This window comes from Octopus sinensis, linkage group LG4 (assembly GCF_006345805.1).
Source record: "Octopus sinensis linkage group LG4, ASM634580v1, whole genome shotgun sequence".
Taxonomy (NCBI): Eukaryota; Metazoa; Mollusca; class Cephalopoda; order Octopoda; family Octopodidae; genus Octopus; species Octopus sinensis.
Genome location: NC_043000.1, coordinates 92216401 through 92239375, shown reverse-complemented (window position 1 = coordinate 92239375; position 22975 = coordinate 92216401).

Here is a 22975-nt window from a genome sequence, read left to right as displayed (position 1 = left end):
TACATGTGTGTGTGTATGTGTGTGTGTGTGTGTGTGTGTGTGTGTGTTTGGTGTGTGTGTTGGTGTGTGTGTGTGTGTTTGTGTGTGTGTGTGAACACATAGATAATAATACGTTCACATATAAATCCATACACATATATAGATATGTACATATACATAGCTAGCTAGATAGATATTTTTGTAAGCCTCTTGACTTTTAAAAGTTTCAGTATGTACATACATCATACATACATCATACATACATACATACACACATATATGTCCCCTGTAACTTAGCAGTTCAGCAAAAAGAGACTGATAAAATAAGTAGTAGGCTTACAAAGAATAAGTCCTGGGGTTGATTTGTTTAACTAAAAAAGGTGGTGCTCCAGCATGGCCTCAGTCAAATGGCTGAAACAAGTAAAAGAATATTCATATACATATGCACACATGATGAACTTCTTTCATGTGTTCCTCCCAGGGCACAGTTAATTACACAAGATCACCTGTCTGATAGAATTTGAGACCACGGGATTGCAGAAGTGTTAGCACGCCAGGTGAAATGCTTAGTGGTATTTTGTCTGCTGCTACATTCTGAGTTTAAATTCCGCCAAGGTCGACTTAGCCTTTCATCCTTTCGGGGTTGATAAATTAAGTACCAGTTTTGCCCTGGGGTCGATGTAATCGACTTAATCCCTTTGTCTGTCCTTGTTTGTCCCCTCTATGTTTAGCCTCTTGTAGGCAATAAAGAAATAGGTATTTCGTCTGCTGCTACATTCTGAGTTCAAATTCCGCCAAGGTTGACTTAGCATTTCATCCTTTCGGGATTGATAAATTAAGTACCAGTTATGCACTGGGGTCGATGTAATCGACTTAATCCCTTTGTCTGTCCTTGTTTGTCCCCTCTATGTTTAACCCCTTGTAGGCAGCAAAGAAATAAGAATTTGAGACCACTATCTTTTATCTGTAAGGTTTTATTTGTTTCAGTCATTGGACTGTGACCAGGCTAGAACACACAGCCCAGAAGAATTTTAACCAACTGAATTGATCTCAGTACTTATTTTCTTAAAGCCTGGTACATATTGTACTGGTCTCTTTTGCTGAATTGCTAAGTTTGGGGATGTAAACAAACCAACACCAATTGTCACGTGGTGGTAGAGGACAAACACACATATATGCTCAGACATGAGAGAAGTAAGCAGACATTCCATAAAACATCGTTTTAAGTTTATTTTAACTTAAAAAGGTTTTATATTTTCTTATTAAGTGACCTATTGAGTCAAGTACGTCAACACCAACATCAAAATAAAAATCAAATGGAAATTGTAGTTAAGATACCCGTGCCAGTCTCACATAAAAATCACCGTATGAACGTGACAGATGACAGCACCTCCTGACTGGCACTCGTATCAGTGACACACGTAAAAGCACCAACCGATCGTGGCCATTTGCCAGCCTCCTCTGGGCTCTGTGCCGGTGGCACGTAAAAACCACCCACTACACTCACGGAGTGGTTGGCATTAGGAAGGGCATCCAGCTGTAGAACCACTGCCAGATCAGACTGGAGCCTGGTGCAGCCTCCTGACTTCCCAAACCCCAGTCGAACCGTCCAACCTATGCTAGCATGGAAAACAGATGTTAAATGATGATGATGATGATGATGATTAATTGACATTTTTATATTTCAGGTTCTATATGTGACTGCTTAACCATGCCACATACAAAAGATACCTTGGAACTGTGCGAATTTCAAAGAGGCCATATTGTGGATCAATCTGAAGGTGGACTTAGAATATATTTCTAATTACATTATCCAAAATAATTTTTAAAAAGAAACCCCACCAAAAATGACAAGGTGTGATTCGAAGAAAATTTGGCTGCTATTTCTAGGAGACTGAACAACCATGAAATGGATGATCCTTTGTTGGCTTATAGTAGTAGTAGTGGTGGTGGTATGTGGGTAGGTAGTGTAATGGTACATGTGACACTGGTTGTAATAGAAGTGAGGGCAATTAATACCTATGTCTATGATTTTAGTTGTTTTGTAGTAGTAGCAGTAGCATAGCAGCAGCAGCAGCAGCAGCAGCAGCATAGTAGTAGTAGTAGTAGTAGTAGAAGCAATAGTAGTAGTAGTAGTAATTGCAGAGAGGTGTATAAGCTATAAAAGTGGTGGTAGTGAAGGTGATAGTGGTGGGGGTAGGGTTAGGGGTAGAGGAGTGGTGGAGGTGGTGGTCAGGGCTTTGGTGGTAGTGGCTGTGATGATAGTGGTGGTGATGGTGATGTCGCAGGCAGTTGTGATGGTGACAGTTATGGTGTTTGTTGTTGCTGTTGTTGTTGTGGTGATGGTGGTGATGTGGTGATGTGGTGGTGCTGACGATGGTGGTGGTAGGGAGGTCTGTGGTAGAGGTGGTAGTTCTCGTGATGATGAAGACTATGGCGAAGGTGGTGCTGGCTATGAAGATGATGGGGGTGGTGGTGGCAATGATGGTGGTGGCGATAGTGGTGGTGGTGATGGTGCTGGCGATGATGGTGCTGGCGAAGGTGGTGCTGGCTATGATGATAATGGCTGTGGTGGTGGCGATGGTGGTGATGGTGGTGGTGGTGATGTCGGTGGTGGTGGCATTGGTGGTGGTGGTGGCTATGATGACGATGGCGGTGGTGATGGTGGTGGTGGTGATGATGATGGTGGTGGTGATGGTGGTGGTGGTGGTGATGGTGGTGGTGATGGTTGCAGCGGCGACGGCGGTGGTGGTGGTGCCGTAGGCAAAAAGGATATAAAAAAAAAGAATTAAAAAAAACTTAAGCTGAAGAATGAAACTTCCCATGTAATATTACCTCTAAAAAAAGATGCGTCTAACTTTACTTATTTGGTTTGTAAATTGCATTGATGTATCAATGCTGGCTAATTAGTGTGTGACTGGGAATGGGGGAGAGACAGAGCATTATGGTGCAGTAGGAGGGGGGGACAAAGAATGCAATGTAAGCATCCGGGAGATGGGAAGGGGAAAAAGATGAGGGAACAGCAAGCTGGGATTATAAAATGGTAGAGGGATAACTTGGTTGGTTTTTACAGTGGAGAGCTAGAGATGGATAGCTAAGCGTGTGTATGTGTGTAAGAGTGTGTGTGTGTGTGTGTATGTGTGTGTTGGAGGTAAGGAGATTGGAGAATGTGAAGGAGAATTTAGGGAGAGAAAGAGAAAAGGGGACAAAGAAGTTAGGATGAGAGAGAGAGAGAGGGGGTAGGGGAAGGCAGAAGGAGAGTAAAGTTGGAAAGAGCTAAAGAAGGTCCTGTTTGGAAAGGAAGAGAGCTGAGTTTTGAGACCTTGATAGAAAATTACAGGAATTATTAGAGAGTGCCAGAGAGAGAGGGGGGGCGAGAAATTGCGAAAAAGATAAAAATTGAGAGAGAGTGAGCCGAGGAATTGTGAAAAGGATTGAAATTGAGAGAGAGAGAGAGAGAAAGAGAGAGAGAGAGAGAATTAGCAGAGGAATTGTGAAAAGGATAAAAATTGAGAGAGAAAGCGAGATAGGGGAGGAATTATGGAAAGGATAAAATTGAGAGAGCAAGGGGGGGGGATTGTGAAAAAGATAAGAATTGAGAGAGAGAGAGAGAGAGTTAGAGGAAGAATTGTGAAAAGGATAAAAATTGAGAGAGAGAGAGAGGGGTGTGGAATTGTGAAAAGGATAAAAATTGAGAGAGAGAGAGGTAGGGGAAGAATTGTGAAAAAGATAAAAATGAGAGAGAGAGAGAGAGTTAGAGGAAGAATTGGGAGAGAGAGACACTGGGAGAGACAGAGAGAGACTGGGAGTGAAAGAGACGTTAAGAGAGAGATTTAGTGAGAGAGATTGGGATAGAGAGAGATAGGCATAGAAAGAGACTGTGAAAGAAAGAGACTGTGAAAGAAAGAGATTGTGAGAGAAAGAGAATGAGAGAGAGCGAGAGAGAATGTGGGAGAGAGATTGGGAGAAAGAAATTGAGAAAGAGAGAAACTGAGAGAGAAACAGAGAAATTGAGAGAGAGATTGAAGGAAAGAGAGAGAGAGTGAGAGAGAGTGGAGGTATGATTGTGTGACAAAGTGAGTAATTATTTATGGAGAATTTAAAGGCAGAGGAACACTGAAAAAATTTCGGCAAAAAGAAAGAATATTTACAATATAAGAAATGTGAAAATAGATAAGAAATCATAAAAGAAAACAAAACACGGAATGGGAAAACGAAGGGAGGGAGAGAGAGAGAGAGAGAGAGAGAGAGAGAGAGAGAGAGAGAGAGAGGGAGAGAGAGAGATTGAATGGTAAAGAGAGTTAGATAAAGAATGGATACAGACAGCTTGAGTGAGGGTGGATGAGAAGAGAAATATGTAATTGGAACAGATAGAAGGAAATTCTATGTAAAAAGGACTGAAGTTGGAATTAAAGCGCGATATACATGTACATTTATTGAAAGTCTTCATGTAAGGTGGCAGCTAGTTTGTGACAAAGATACAATGCTCTGTCATTAGAATGTGGGTAACAAAAACAATATCACATTTCAAACTTGAGAAAAGTCTTACACAATTTTACCATTCCACTTAAAAATTGTATTTGTAATGTGTAAGTTGATTAATTTTTTTTTTCTTCCTTTCTGAAAACCTTAGCTTATCCACAATGTTACTTAGGAATTTACTTACAAAAACCAAGTGCACAAATTATTATTGGTATAAATGTGAATTTATAATCTGGACATAGAAGCTGGAGGTTACGAAGTAGTTGTCCATAGTTATCATCCTCTTTCTCCTTGATTTTTACAGAGATATTGACATCAGCAGGACAGCTGGCCTCTATGACAGTACATGATTTTTCTTATTTCTTTATTGCCCACAAGGGGCTAAACATAGAGGGGACAAACAAGGACAGGTAAACGGATTAAGTCGATTACATCGACCCCAGTGCCTAACTGGTACTTAATTTATTGACTACCAAGGCAGCGAGCTGGCAGAAGCGTTAGCACGCCGGCCGAAATGCTTAGTGGTATTTTGTGTGCCATTACGTTGTGAGTTCAAATTCCGCCGAGGTCAACTTTGCCTTTCATCCTTTCAGGGTCGATAAATTAAGTACCAGTTATGCACTGGGGTCAATGTAATCGACTTAATACCTATGTCTGTCCTTGTTTGTTCCCACTGTTTAGCCCCCTGTGGGTAATAAAGAAATAGGTACTTAATTTATTGACCCTGAAAGAATGAAAGGCAAAGTCGATCTCAGTGGAATTTGAACTCAGAACATAACAACAGACGAAATGCTGCTAAGCATTTTGCCCCACGTGCTAACGTTTCTGCCAGCTCATCACCTTCTTTTTATTGTCTGTCTCAAACAACAATATTTGGTCTGTTATGTTTACTTTTGACAGATGTTTTGATGAGAATGCTCTGCCAGTATTCCTGATGATGATGATGACGACGACGAGGAGGAGGAGGAGAGCTTAAATGACAGAGTAATTATGGGTAGGGTTTGAATTTTGCAAAGATAGATTTCTTTTGATAGGGTGGACTGCAATTATGTGGATAAAATTTTCAAAAAATAGTAGCATTTATTTATTGCAAATTTACAAATGAGAAATTTGTTTTATTTAATCGTATTTTATGGTAATAAATATTGTTTTGAAAATTAACATTTATTTTATCATCTTGTATAATCATTGACAAATTTGATAATCATTAAATTCTAATAATTATGTGCATGCCATATTTCTCAAAATTACACAGGGCAGTAAAAGTATGCTATCAAAGTTACCACTTATATGAAGGGTAACACACTAGTAACTATATTATATATATATGTATGTATGTATATACACACACACACACACACACACATACATATATATATATATATATATATACATATATATAGAGAGAAGGGGGAGAAAGACAGGGTTAGAGAGAAAGAAATGAAGAGAAAAATAAGGCAGAGACCATGAGAAAGAGAGGGGAGATTTTGTAATATAAAGAAGGAGAAGGAAAATGAGATAGTTTGAAAGAGGAGTGAGTGAGCTATAGAGGATCCTAGAGAATAAAGTTCAAGACTAAAAAATAGGGAGAGTAAGATAGTTAGAGATTAATGACAAAGGTTTTGGTAGAAATTAAGGAACATCTAAAAACAGGGAAAGGGGTAGAAATGTATAGAGATATTTGGTGGCAGTTGTTTAACCTTAAGGAATTCCTATTTAAGTTGGTCTATAATCAAAGACATTCAAACCATGACCATCCCATCTTCTTTCAAGTATTATGTACCCCAAACTACATTATCAAACATGTCCTTTTTTATTTGCATTTTCAGAGACTGTTCAGTTGAGGTTTGAGGAAGGAATTGAGATAGGGGCCAATATAGAAATATTAGCCTAAATTATAAGTGTGGTTAAAGACTATGGGATAGAGAGAATAAAATAATTTGAGATCAACATTATATATATATTTGGGGAAAGTTAGGAAATTGTTAACAGGGAGAGAAAGTTAAAGAGACACAAAGAGAAAGTTGAAGAGAAAACAAGAAAAGAGAGGATGAAATAGATTTCAGTTGAGGAGATATTTAAAGTGTTTTGAGATCCAAAACTTGAAGTAGAAAATGGAAGCACCACTTTGAAAAGGTGGGGTAGAAGATGTAGAAGATGTATAAATAAACAGAATAGAGTTAGAAACCATGGAACAGAAAGATTCAACGTGATATGATTAAAGAAGAGGAGTAGAAGGAAATATAAGAGGGGCAAAAATACGATAAAAATGCTGGGGTGGCAATATAAATTGCATAAAAGAAAAGGATAATGTGTTTAAGTCATAAACAAGATGAAGAAAGGTAGTGACAGGAAAAAGAAACAGACAGACAGAAAAGTATTCTCTGCTTAATACAGATTTAGATGTGCAAAGCTAAATTGAAAAAATAATTCAAAAAGGTGGCATAAGAGGCAATTAAGACATTAGGGAACAGTTTAATATAAGGGTGGGTTAGTTAGTTGGGGGAAAATTATAGCCTTGGAGAAGAGAAAGCAGGATAGTGCTTTTTTTTCACACAAACTCACACACACACAAACACATACACACACACACACAAATATATACATATACATATACATACATACATACATACATATATACATATATATGTATGTATATATGTATATGTATATATATATATATATTTATATACATTCATCTCGCTCTCTCTCACTCCATATGTGTATGTGTGCATGAGTGAGTATACATATACATTATCATCATCGTTTAACGTCCGTTCTCCATGCTGGCATGGGTTGGCTGCACCAGGCTTCAATCTAATCATCTATACATATATATATAGTACAAAGTAAGATAGGGGTTATGAAAGTAACCCACTATATGTGTATATATATATATGTTTGTACATATTCATGTATGTATGTGTGTACGTATATATACATAGGTGTACATGTAGGCATAAACATATGCACACACATATGTATATGCATACATAATATCTACATATATATATATATATATCATCATCATCATTTAGCATCCGTTTTCCATGCTAGTATGGGTTGGACGGTTCAATTGGGGTCTGTGAAGCCAGAAGGCTGCATCAGGCCCAGTCTGATCTGGCAGTGTTTCTACGGCTGGATGCCCTTCCTAACGCCAACCACTCCGCGAGTGTAGTGGGTGCTTTTTACATGCCACCCACACAGGTGCCAGACGGAGCTGGCAAACGGCCATGAACAGATGGTGCTTTTTACGTGCCACTGGCACGGGGGCCAGGCAAGGCTGGCAACGAACACGAATGGATGGTGCTTTTACGTGCCACCGGCACGGAGGCCAGTCGGGGCAGCGCTGGCAACGGCCACGAACGGATGGTGCTTTTTACGTGCCACCGGCATGGGGGCCAGCGAGACTATAGATATATATATATATATATATATATATATATAATATATATATATATATATAATATATATATGTATGAATGTATGTATGTATGTATTTATTTATATACTTGAACTAACCTTAGATGAAAATACCACTGTGTATAGCATTTACATTCTGTATACAAAAGTAAAACGGAGCTACCTATAATATTTTATCACAAAGAATCTCCCCCAAAAGTCTTCTCTATAAAAACCAAAAGGCTTTGCTCAGAACAGGGGATGATTGCCAGACACAGTGTTTTGATCTGATTTGGATTGAACAGGGTTTTTTTTTGCTGCTGTCTTTCATGGGTCCCAGAACCACCTTTTATTTGTATCATTTTGGGGTTTTTTTTCTATTGCTGGACACTCTTTCTCTATCACCAATTACTTTACAGAGGGTACCTAGTGTGTATTTTTGCAAGGCACAAATACTAGAGAGATGGTTAAATTTTTGACAAGACTAAATGAACATTTGCAAACCTGACAGTAGTTGAGAGGAAATGGCTGAGTTCATGATACATGGGAAGAGGTTGAGATGAATGCCAAGGGTGAATAAAACATCATCATCATTATTATCGTTGTCTTTGTTGTCGTTGTTCGTCATCATCACTGACATCATCATGATCATTATCATCATCGTCACCATCACCATCAGCTTCATCATCATCATCATCATCAACATCACTATCATCGTCATCATTGTCACCATGACCAACATAGTCATCATCATCATCTTTGTCATCTTGAACATGATCGTGGTCATCATCATCATCATCATCATCACCATCATCATCATCACCATCATCATCATCATCACCAGTTAATGTCCGTTTTTCCACGCTTGCATGCACTAAATGGTGTTGGAGGCCGTTCGTCTTCTTCAGTTGAATGTTCTCCCTGTTACTCAACCCTGACCTGTTTCTGAATGTCTTGATTTACAGACAGATGAATGATATAGGGATGATGTGCAACACAAGGGACGAGTAAAAGAAAGGTGAGTAAAACATATAAGAGGCTGATGAAGAAGCATCTTTGATTCCCTTTCATATATATGGGTCCATATTTACACACACACACACACACACACATGCATTAGCCACTCACCACTTGGTTTAAGCTACCTCTCTCTCTCTCTCTCTGTTACAACCTGAGTTGATTGAGGTTGTTTCCTCTTGTGTTGTGAGCTACTTGCTGACCTCACTAGTGACAATGACACTCCCCCCCCACACACACACGTACATACACCAGAAAAGAAGCACCCAGTACACTCTGTAGAGTGGTTGGCATTTCAGATCCAACGGAAAATCCGGCTTTTTGGATACTGTCAAACCATCAAACCCATGTCGGCATACAAGGCAGATGTGAAATAACGAGGAGGATGATGACAGCGAGGGTGATAATGGTGATGGTATTGATGATGATGATGGTGGTGATGGTGGTAGTGAGGAAGTTGCTGATGATGAAGATGATGATGACGATGACAAAGACGGCAATGATGAAGGAGGGAAGGAAGAGGAGAGGGGAATGAGGACGAGGAGGTGAGGAAGAGAAGAGGTGGAGGTGGGGGAGGAGGAGGAGGAGGGGAAGGAGAGGGAGGAGAGGAGGAGGACGATGACAACGATGACAACAACAAAAGACATAGACATGAAAAGTAAACTGAAGTTGATAATAGAAATGGCGATATACAGAAGAAATATGGGCAGAAGGAGAAAGGGTTGTTGGGGGAGAGAAAGAGCTAAGGAGGAAGAGAGAGAGAGAGAGACAGACAGAAAGATAGGCAACCAAGCAACCAGGTAGATACTGTAGACAAAGAACAGATCAAATTATTGAGACTGAATTAATTACTAATGTTGTTGTTGTTGGAGGTGTTGTTGTTGATAATATCGCTGCTGTTGCTGCTCTTGTTCTTGCTGTAGTTCATGTCGGCAAAAGATGGTGCTTGCAAAGGAAAAGACAAAAACGCGATCAACATTTTAATATGTAAGATAACCATAAGATAATAATAATAATAATAATAATAATAATAATAATAATAATGATGATGATGATGATATTAATAATAATAATAATCATTTCTACTATAGGCACAGAGACTAGGATTTGAGGGGACAGGGGACAAGTGATCACATACCCCCAGCACTTGACTGGTATTTATTTTATTGACCCTGAAAGGATGAAAGGCAAAGTTGACCTTGTAAGAATCGGAACTCAGAACATAGCGACAGACAAAATACCATTAAGCATTTCGCCCGTCATGCTAACTGACTTGATGATGATGATAATCATAATAATAATAATAATAATAATAATAATAATAATAATAATATGGGCCTCACCTGCAAGGTCATGCGCTGTTTATCTTGATATGAAATCACCATGCCATGCACATATGGTTGTGATGCATGTGCCTGGTATACCCTTATCAGACTGGTAGTCATGATGGGTATACTGGGCTTCGCATATTTGTACCCCAGTGTCAATTTGATGGTATGCGTTGCTCTGTCATTCAATAATAATCATAATAATCATAATAATAATAATAATAATCATCATTATCATCATCGTTATGATGCTGATAATGATAATGATAATAATGATGATGAAACTGTTGATGGTAGTGGTCGTTGTGGTGATAATGAGGATGATAATGATGATGATGATGATGATGATGATGATGATAATAATAATAATGATAGGTAATAAAAAAAATCAAAACAAAACTACTATAAAAATCTTAAAAAATAAATATAGAAGTCAGCAGGAAATGAAATAAAAAGACAGAAATCTATCACCCACACTGCCACCATCACCATCATCACCACAACCACTTCTGTCACCACCACCACTACCACCACCACCACCACCAGCAACATCAATGAATAAACACATGTAAGAAAGCTAGAGTGATTCAAGTGTGATAATTAATATCTTGGAATTGCCATTAAAGTATTCGATTCAGTTAAATGTGCAACTTTATAGCTGATAGAGTATGCAGCGTTAAGAGATGTGTGTCAGATTGAGAGAATGAGTAAATAATTTGTTTTTTTGTTGTTGTTGTTGCTTTTTTTTTCGTTTTTTTTTTTTGGAGGGGTTGGGCAGGGATTCATGTCTTAAGAATTATATTCATGAGACAATGAGATATTAGACAGTCTCCTCAAATGAGTGAAAAATGAGTTAGAAAAATAAAAAAAAAGGAACAAAAGCAACGTTTTCTGAGGGTTGACAAATTTAGAATTTAGAGGGAAAATGAAATCATAGATGCCTGTTTAAATATATATATATATATATGCAATATATATATATATTATATATGCATATATATATTATATATATATGCATTATATATATATATGTATATATATTATATATATATGTATATATATATATATATATATATATGTATATATATATATATATATGTGTGTATATATATATATATATATAATGTGTGTGTACGTACTTGTGTGTGTAAATCTATGCACACAAACTCACACACACATACACACATAGATACATACATACATCAATACATACCTACATATATATATAGATAGATATACATTATGCCTATATATTCAATATACATATGTATTAACATATGTAAATATATATATGTATGTATGCTGTGCATGTGTATGTTTGATTAAGCCCAGTTGTGACTGAGTGGTATGAAGTTTTCTTCCTAAACCACATGGCTCTGGGATCAGTCCCACTATATGACATCTTGGGCAAATATCTTCTACTATAGCCTCAAAAGCCTTATGAGTAGATTTGGTAGACATTGTGTGTGTGTATATATATATATATATATATATATATTATATGTATGTATGTATGTATACATATACATATATATATACATATAATGTATGTATGTATGTATATACATATACATATATATATACATGTACATATACATATAATTTATATATATATATATATATATATAAAATTATATATATACATATACATATATATATATACACAATGTATATATATATATATATGCATATACATATATATACATATGCATATATATACATATATATATATATATATACACATATACATACATATACATATGCATATATATACATATATATATATATATACACACATATACATACATAGGCACACACACACACATATCTCTTTTGATATTAACCTGCCCACACGAATACTGGTCCTATGACACAACACAAACTTACTGTTTCTAAATGATCTAAATTAAAACCTTCCATCTCAATTTCACATTAATTTCAATTCCAAACTCCAGTTTAATAATGAAAAATTTATGTTATCAAAATACTTCATTATTTTCAAAATATTTTATATTTTTAATTTCATGCATGTACATTGTTTTTCTCATTTTTTTGATTTTGTTGACTACACAGGATAGTAGATCAGTTGGGCACTGTCTATGAGGAAAACAGCTCTGTGATACAATTCACTCTGCCAGAAATTTGGAAACAACATGCTGTACTGATTGACATTCATGCCAGAAGCACTAATATGAACATTTCAAAGTGTTTGGGTGTCAATTTGCAGACATGTACCAATAGTGATAAAAATCAAACATCCAGTCAACATTATGGTGCTTGAAGTGAACACTAGTGATGGTAACGTTATGCCTCCATTCATCTTCCCACACAATCTCCCACTCAACACGGATGTCTACATTAAGTGCCTGGAGGAAATAGCGCTGCCCTGGGCCAAGAGGTTAGCTACTGGAAGACCCTATATCTGGCAACAGGACTCTGCACCATGTCACACAAGCGGGAGAACCCAGTCATGGCTGTCAGACAATTTCTGTGACCGTATCACTCCTAACATCTGGCCACCTAACTCCCCACACTGCAAACCCCTTGATTATTGTGTGGGGTACAGTTGAGTGAGAGACCAACAAAACTCCTTGTAACACTAAAGATGAACTGAAGGCAAGGATTATGGCAACCTTGACCAACTTAAACAAGGAGACTGAGACTGTTCAGAAGAGTTACAGGAAAGACGCTTGAAAGCCATGTTTGAAGCCATCATGGAATAATTTTACTCTTTAGTATTTCAAGATAATTTTATGTAATTTTGGTTAATATATATGTTAAAATGTCAGTGTTATTTTCATTTTTGCATAATTTAGACGACAGTTTATTCACTGATCTCTGTATATATATATATATATATAAATAAATATAATAATAATATGAGAGAATATTATTCCAAACTTACAGGGAAAAATTTAATTTAGAAATACTAAATCAAATTTCGCAAATATAATATATATATATATATATATATATATATTTGACATCAACTCTTTTATTCATCACAATGATCTGCTCATGTAAAAAGAAGTGGAATTGAATCCATTCATATCTTCGCTACCGTCACTTTTACCACACCACTTATCTTGCCCGCTATGAAACCTATATATAAGAGAAAGCATTGTATCCGTTAGTATATGATGTTCTCTTCAAACAAATGTATAACGAATGGGCATATATTTCCTCCAGCGTTAATGAATGTTTTGAGATGTAAGTATTCCCAACAAAAGACAAGATAGTCCTGCTTTGATTGCCTTCGATTCCTGAACATGAAAAAGGCTGGTCTGGAGAGCTTAACAACAACAGTAACCTTTTTACATGCATAAACACATATAATGAGTAGATGTGTACTTTGTTCAACAACAATGTAAACCTTGAGCTGTAAATATCCTCACCAAAAGACAGGATAGTCACGGGTGGAATGCCTTTGATCACTGAACTACTTGATCAGAGCTGACCTGAAGTTTAACAACAACTGTGACAACAGCAATTTTCTTATATGTATAGCCATGTGGTTGTGTATTTTTTGTATTTCCTCCAGTTTCAGTGCCAACATTGAGATGTAAACATTCCCCAAAAGATCGTACTTAATGCCATCAAGCATTTGTAATAAAACTCTTAGATCTGCATACTGTAACTTCTCAAGAGACAACTTAATTTTGATTATTAGCAATTCCAAAAAGGAAATGTATTTCTAAACATAATTTTCTTACCAATTTCAAATTCAGCATTAGATAAACCGGCTGCCTTTTCAAATTAGGAATTCACTGACTGTCTTATAATTTAAGGCTTCCACTGAAATACAACACCGTTTCTGCCACCCATCACCAATTCAGTTATGGAATCCCTACATTATCAACATTATTTTTCAAATGCTGAAAGAATAAAAAAGAAAAAAAAGAAAAAATTAAATATTAAATTGGAAATGGTTTGCTGGAATCTAAGTTTCATATTTTACATCAAGCTGCAAATTATTATCATTGTTGTTGTTGCTGCTGCTGTTATTTTCATTTCTATTTATTTGTAATTTTAGAATTCTCAGGTACTTCCTCCTTATCCAAACAATTTTGTTTTTTTTTAAAGAAAGGAGGTAAAACTATCAATATATTCTCTACACTTACCCTTATTTCATTATTATTTTTATATTATCATCATCATCATCATCATCATCATTATTGACGAGCTGGCAGAATCATTAGCATAATGAACGACATGCTTAGCAGTATTTCACCCCTCGCTATGTTGTGAGTTCAAATTCCACTGAGGTTGACTTTGCCTTTCATCTTTTTGGGGCTATATATACCAAAAATCCTCGAGTATAATCCGCATTTTTTTCCCAAAATTTAAAGGTCAAAATCCCTGGTGTGTACTATATATGAGGTTAAAAATGAAAGTTATTTTCCAAGCAATGTCCGAGTCTCTATTTGTTGTCCGGCAATGTTTATTCCGATGCATTTTGTGATGTAGAGTGCAAAAATACCTTAAGCTAAGCCTGAAAGCAATGAAATCATAAAAGAATCATCCATAACTTGCAATAAGCAACATTTATTAAACGTTATTACTGTTATTTCTTTATTTTCTGCAAACAAAATGCACAAAAAAGCTACACATTTGCATTATGTTATATATACAATAATAATAATAAAGGACGTTACCGTATACAGTTTTACAAACCAAAGACGTTATATAGACCTCCTTGACTCAAGTTAGAGAAGGGGTGTGTATTATACACAAGGTTTAGGTTTTTCAGGAGTACAGCCCCCTAAAAATCCCCTGCAAATTATACTCAAGGGCGGACTATACTCGAGGGTTTATGGTATGCATGTGTACACACACACATATTAGCAACAGAGGCAGTATTAATAATAGAGGTAATATTTATCTCCACTTAAAATGTGGACGTTCTGTTAGAACAAACTATACTGTGGTAAATAACATGAGAGAAACTCTCATATTGGCTTTTAGTGCAAAATGTACACATGTTTATATCACTACAGTCATCCTCTGTGCCAACACCACCAGATCATGTGATTTCAACCTTCCTTGGCTTTGTAAATGATGGATGCTTAAATGCTGGACATAGTAAATTGCTAAATAAAAAAAAGATACATATATATCATCATCATCGTTTAACATCTGCTTTCCATGCTAGCATGGGTTGGACGATTTGACTGAGGTCTGGCAAACCAGATGTCTGCACCAGACTCCAATCTGATCTGGCAGAGTTTCTACAGCTGGATGCCCCTCCTAATGCCAACCACTCCAAGCGTTTATGTACCACTGGCACAAGGGCCAGTCAAGCGGTACTGGCAGTGGCCACTCTCAAATAGTACTTTTTATGTGTCACCTGCACAGGAGCCAGTCCAGCGGCACTGGCAATGAGCGCGCACACACACACACACACACACACACACACACATATATATATATATATATATATAGATAGATAGATAGATAGATAGATAGATAAACATGGCAAATCAACCTATCTCTGCATAGAAAGGAAAAATGACGAACAGGCTCGATCATTTTCCAAACCTTGTCGGGTTCCCATTTGAAGTATCTACATCAATTTAAGATGTTCCCATAGAAGCAGGTAGCCAATATGTTTCTATAGTCAACAAATTCAGTAATTATAAAGAGAGCTGAAGCTTCTAATTTCCATACCATAGTGTGTTTAACACTTTATTAATATCACCAGCCTGTCATATATGAACTTTAGATTAGGTAAAATATGTTTGCGACATATTTTATTTTCTAAAGGCAAATTCAGTGTAGTTACCATTCAGGAAAAATTGTCTCTTATGGTATAAGATGTAAAAACACTAATTCTGCCCAGTGCTTCTCTACATCAGATTCCTAGGTAACTGCATGAATTTGCCTTTAGAAGTTAAAATATGTCACACATATATTAACTAACCTGAACTGCATTATTGCTAATAACTTTTTGGGGCTAATGCCGCTATATATATATATATACATATATATATATATATATACATACACACATATATATATATACATACATATAACATATATATATACATACATACATATACACACACACACACACATATATATATATATATATATTATATATATATATATATATATATATATAGAGAGAGAGAGAGAGAGGAAAGAGAGGAAGAGAGATAATATATATTTATATGTGTGTGTTATCTAACATAGGGGCTTTATATATATGTTTAAATTATTTATATTATGTATTTTTAAGTATTGAACATATCATTAAATCTATTGTATATAAGGCAGAAGTTACTGCAATACTAAATAATAATACAAGAGATAAGAAGACCTGTATTGGATTTTGTGAAGGAGAATTTAAAAAAGCACTATCACATAGCCTCCTTCTAACATAAGGACAAAAACAAAGCTACTAAGTTGGCTAGCTACGTATGAAGATTGAAAGAAAACAAAACACCACGTGATTAATTGGAAAATAATTGGGAAATCCATACCCTATGTTAATGGATTGAATAAATATAGACTTTGTTTAGCTGAAATGTGTGTATGTAATACACAAGTATATATACTAAATAATCAGCACTACTACTATTATCATCAACTTCACTCTCATATTATATACTTGTGCTCATTAATTTTCTAAGTATTTGAAAGATTTTGCCTATACAGGTTTCGCCTCTTAACAGAAAGGTGGATTATACCATGTAATATTCTTTTGCTTTTTCCTTTTCTTTACCTATCTATAGATTATTGACTTAACAATTAGAGTCTACCTTAGTTTCTATGTTGCAATGTCCCTGAAGAGTTTATGCCTATGTACATACAATGTTAGAATATCACCAGTCATATTTTTCCTACGATTATTTATAATGCATGTAGTTGTACACATATTATTCATGTTCATGCTGTCATGTGAGGCATCATTAATACAATGACAATAGCCTAAATTTTCCGTCTGTGAATACACAGTAAATTATACCGACTGCAATGTATATATATATATATATATATGTATATATTATGAAACATAAATAGCTATTTTAATCTAATTCTGCTCCTGTTGCACATGAGGAATTTTAATTAAGCTAATTGCAACTTCAGTGACATTTTAATCACTGCTTTCTTTTTTGTTATTATCAATGGATTTTGTCTTAGAATACAGTTGGCTCTATGTACATATTACTGACAAAGCTCAACATGATAGAAATGCTCTGCTACAATACCATCAGATGATTTTCATATCCTACTGATGCATTTGAGATTGTTAAAACCAGTAGGTCCATAAGAGATATTATCCTTGGACAAATATAGCAGTAAATTTGCCTAACGTAATGTATTTACATTGAATATGATACATAAATGGGCATTTTAATCTAATATTGCTTCTGTTGCACATAAAAGATGTGTGCATTTAAATATGTGTGTGTGTATATAATATATATATATATATATATATATATATATATATATATACATATAGACATGAATACACTTTTTGCATACATATACACACACAGTCACACTAATACAGACACATACATATATATGTGTATATATATATATAAATATATGTATATATATATTTATGCATATATATGCATATATATATTTATGCATATATATACATATGTATACATATATATATATGTATACACATACATAAGGTATATGTGTGTATTTATGTGCGTCTCTGTATATACACACACACATGCACACACACACACAAACACATACACACACATATATATATATTTATATATACATGCATACACACACATAATTATTTTTTTTATATTTATTATATGGTGGACTGCATGTGTATTCTCTTGATATTACCAAAGAATTGGAAATATTTTTAGAAAGAGTAAATTGTTCCTGTTAAAAATAAAGAATTCATAGGAAATTAAAGATAAGTTAGCCAGCATATATCTCCTGCATTGCATAGATGCATTTTTATGATTTTCTATGTGCATTTGTGAATACATATATCTGTCTCTCCCCCAGTGGATTCGTCTGTGTTAATAAGTATTTAGCAGGTATACATATGTGTGCGTGTGTATGTGTGCATCTGGCCGGCATCGTATGAAAAGTGTTTCAGACATGTGTGTATATGTGTGTATGTATTATGAGTGTGTGTATGCGTGCATCTCATATGTCATGCATTAATGTTTGTGGTTGCATATGTGCATTCATTGACAAAGAAGTAATAATTTTTGCATCTTTTTAATGTGCGTGTGTGTGTGCATGAGTGCAAGAATGCATATGTCTATGTATGTGTATGTGTGTGCGAAGTCTATAGCTAAATGGATTAGATTTTTAATATATATATAAATATCTGCACATACATATATACACACACATACGTACATATACACACACACACATACATATATATATATACGCAAACACACATACATACACATACATATGCACGTGTTTTCAGGAATATGTAAGTAGGTATATGCTCATGTAAATCCATATGTGTGTGCAGGTGTCTGTGTGTGTGTGTGCATATGAATTTATATGTATATATGCATGTTTGTGTATATATATACATATATATGCCTATATATGTTTCATATATATGCTGCTGTGTGTATATACATAAGCGTATATGTATGCATGCAATTATACATACATATGTATATATGTGTGTATACATTTACACATACATATAAGATATATTTATACACGCACACATATATACTTACATATGTGTGGGTACGTATGTGTGGCTATGTGTGTGTGTGTGTATATGTGTGTGTATATACACATGTGTAAGTACGTATATACAAACATACATGCAGAAATGAAATGCATATATCTACTCTATATGAAAAAAAATCTATATACATGTAAAGGGATACAAAAGACAAATCAGAAATGAAGATGATATGATATAAATCAATAAATATGAATTTTATTTCAAATCAATACACACGCATACATATGTTATATATACATGCAAACATACACCCACATTCATGCAGACAAATGTATGTCGAAAGTAAATTGCTCTACAATCCTTAGATTAAACTACATAATGGTTTCAAAGTAATGTCTGGAGATCCATACAAGTACTTTGGTTTGGTTAAACTGTCACTTAACTATGCAAAAATCCCCAGGATTCTTTGACTATCCTCAGAATAATGTGATTCTGCTTTGAACATATATATACAGAACAGGTCTTCGGACTGCTGGCAATTCAATATCTTGATGCATGACTTATCCCTTTTCCTCCACTACCACCACCACTCTCACCATCACTGCCTTTACAACTACAATCATTATCATCATTATCATGTTCATCATCATCATCATTATCATCATCATCCACTTTCTAAGCTGGCATTGGTTGGACACTTTGACAAGATTCATTGGGCCAGAGGAATATTGTAGCTTCAAAACTCAAGCTAGAACATTAAAACTTAGTGTGTATGTACAGCAGAGTTCAAGGTCAATCTTTGCCAAGTGGCTTCACTTTGCTGTGCATGCACATTAAGTTTTAATGTTCTAGCTCAATTCTGCTGTTTACAGCAGTGCTTGGAAGGAAGGTGTGTAGCATGTGATCATCGCATTGACCATGACACAGAAAGTTGTTATGGTGATACCTGCTTAGAAGCCTATGCAAAGCTGCAGAAAGTGTATAGAGTGGAGTGTATGAGCCACACACAAATGTACAAGTGGTTCAGACGTTTCCAAGATGGCAGAAAAATTTTGATATTGACGAATGTTCTGGGAGACACGAAACCAGCAGAACTTAGAAAAACATCGCAGATGTGCATGTAGCTGTGTGGGGAAATCGTTGAATCCCCATCTGTGAGTTATCACAGGATGTGTAGATTAGTTACAGTTTAGTTCAACCCATTATCACTGAAGATTTGTATACGAGAGACATGTCTGCCAAGTTTGTGCCAAAACTGCCTTCAGGTCACCAAACAGACACTCAGGTTTCAGTTTCATAAGATCTCCTTGATTGTGTTGAGAACAAGGAAAACTCTTTGAAAACATTTTGTAGGCCTCTGAGCAGTTATTGCCAAGCTTTTGGCAAAATTTGATGCAAATTCTCTGCTCATCTTTCTCTGTCATTGTTAATGCAACGGTCACATGCTACACACCTTCCTTCCAAGCACTGCTGTAAGCAGCAGAAGTGAGGTAGAATGTTAAATCTTACTGCACATGCACAACAGAGTTCATGGTCAGTTCTATGCCAAGCAGCTTTATTCTGCATGCTTTAGCTTCGTTACTATAACAACAGTCCGGATACTTATTGATCAAACCACGTATATGTATGTATATATATACACACATATACAAACATTCATACATATATACATGGATATCTATACATATATATATATATATATATATATATATATAAATACATATAGATTGATAGATAGTGACTTTGCGTTTCATCCTTTCGGGATCAATTAAATAAGTACCAATTATGCACTGAGGTCAATATAATCGACTTAATCTGTTTGTCTGTCCTTGTTTGTCCCCTCTGTGTGTAGCCCCTTGTGGGCAGTAAAGAAATAAGATAGATAGATAGATAGATATTGTTATATTTCAGAATGGTCATTATTGTTTTTCCGAATAAACACACTATATTTGTTCATCACTTCAGATACTTTATTTTCCTTACTTTATTGTCCATTGTCTCAAAATCTTTCATCATACATCGTATCCTTCTTTAGCAACTTTGCATTCTACATGGCAACTGCTCTGTTTAGTCCATTCGGCTTTCTATGGTGCATATCGTAATCTGTACGTGTGCTTGCAGCTGTATCTGTGTGTGTGTGCACACATGTCTATATCTTGTGTTTTGCATGTGTATTCTGTGTGTATGGGTTTGCTTACTATAGTGCATGTTCTATGTCCTTCAGTTTTTTTTTTCATTTATGTACTTATCTGTTATCCCTCATTACATCTCAGGAGTGTGTATGTGTGCCTTTTGTGTGTGTGTATACGTGTTTACGCATTATACTGTTTGTACATGTGTCCTTGCTTCTCTCATTCTGTCTCTAGTCATTATGTTGTGTAATGTTTAGGCGGGCAGCTATTGTTCCATTTGTATTTTCTGTTGAGGCTCGATCTGTCTATTACTATATGTATGGCCTTTGCAATCAATCTTAGTGTTGTGCCTGTTCTTTGTTATTAACTGAGCCTCTATTAATTGAGCATGTTGGTAGAGCACTGACAAGCTTTTCTCCTATGCTATGTGCTGTCTCCTCAATGTAATTTGTTGTGTTGTTTTTGTTTCTGTACCATCCCTCAGTACACTGCATACTATAGACAACATTTCTAATATTACAGTTAATCTTTGGGCTCATCCTACATGCTATACAATTGTTCTTCATACACAGGGTCCTTTTGAATGGCTTTCTTCTACAGATTAGGGATTTTATGGGGGTTCCTAGCCTTTCTACTACTTTAATCTGTAGATTTACTTTATCAAGTGTTTTCCTCGAAAATCTTGGTTTGTTAATGGATTGGATGTGTATGAAGGTATATATATATATATATATGTATATATATGTGTGTATATATATATTATATATATATATATATATATATATATTGATCAAAATAAAAACATGATGCCAAGGATTCAGCGGTACATATGTTTCGGGCCTTTATTAGACAGATTTATAACAATGCATAATGTATGTCTGTGGCCTTCTTCAGCCGTGCGCAACAGCTTCCACAAGGACATGTGTTACATCAAAAATTCTTGGTTGGGGATGCAAATCCTCTCATTCGCGTACGACATAATGCGGCAACAGCATAGAATTGAAGCGTCCATCTCTTTCTTCTCTATATGTGCGTGTATATGCGTATATGTGTGCGTATATATATATGTATGTGCATGTGTGTGTATGTATATGTATATATATATATATATGTGTGTGTGTGTGTGTGTGTGTGTGTGTGTGTGTGTGGGCGTGTGTATGTGCATATATGTTTCCCTGCATTTTCCTCCTATATATGCACATTTTGTCTCCCATATATGTCTTTTTTCCCTACATATTTCTTCTCCTACACCCATATCCTTCCTATATAGTCTCTTTATTTCCCTATATCTACACCCTTTCACATTTCTAACTCAGATGTTGAATGCACACCGCCAAACTCCACTTCCCACCCTTCCAATTTTCAGTTCCCCCCGCCCGCCCCTACGTGGGAACCTTTAACACACACCTCTAACTTTCAACCACCTTCATCTCATGTTAAACTTTACCAGATTATATTTTTATTTTATTCTATTTTTATTTTTACTTTTATTTTGCTTTATCCTATTCTACTTCGCTTTACCTTTATTCTCATTTTTATTTTCATCCCTTATCTTAATTCTTATAATTTTTATAATTTTTATATTTCATTTCTAACTTTTACATTGTATTTCTTATTTTATATTGTATTTCTTACTTTTACTTCTAATTTTTACTCTTACCCTCATTCTTACCCCTAACTTATCGCTTTATACCTCTATATATGTCTATTTTTTTTGCTTATCCCTTATTTACTTACCTATGGATCCGCTTTATGATTATACGAGCGTCCGTGTACGTATGTATACGTATACATATGTGTACATATGTACGAGTAAACATCTACGTCTGTATGTGCATACCCCGTATTTCTTTACATTTTTTTACATGTTTTCTTATACTCATATGTTTACACCTATTTGTATACATCTTTTAATATCTTATAGCTATACCCATATGCGCGTATGTCTCTGTGTGTGTATGCAAGTGTATATGTGCACGCAC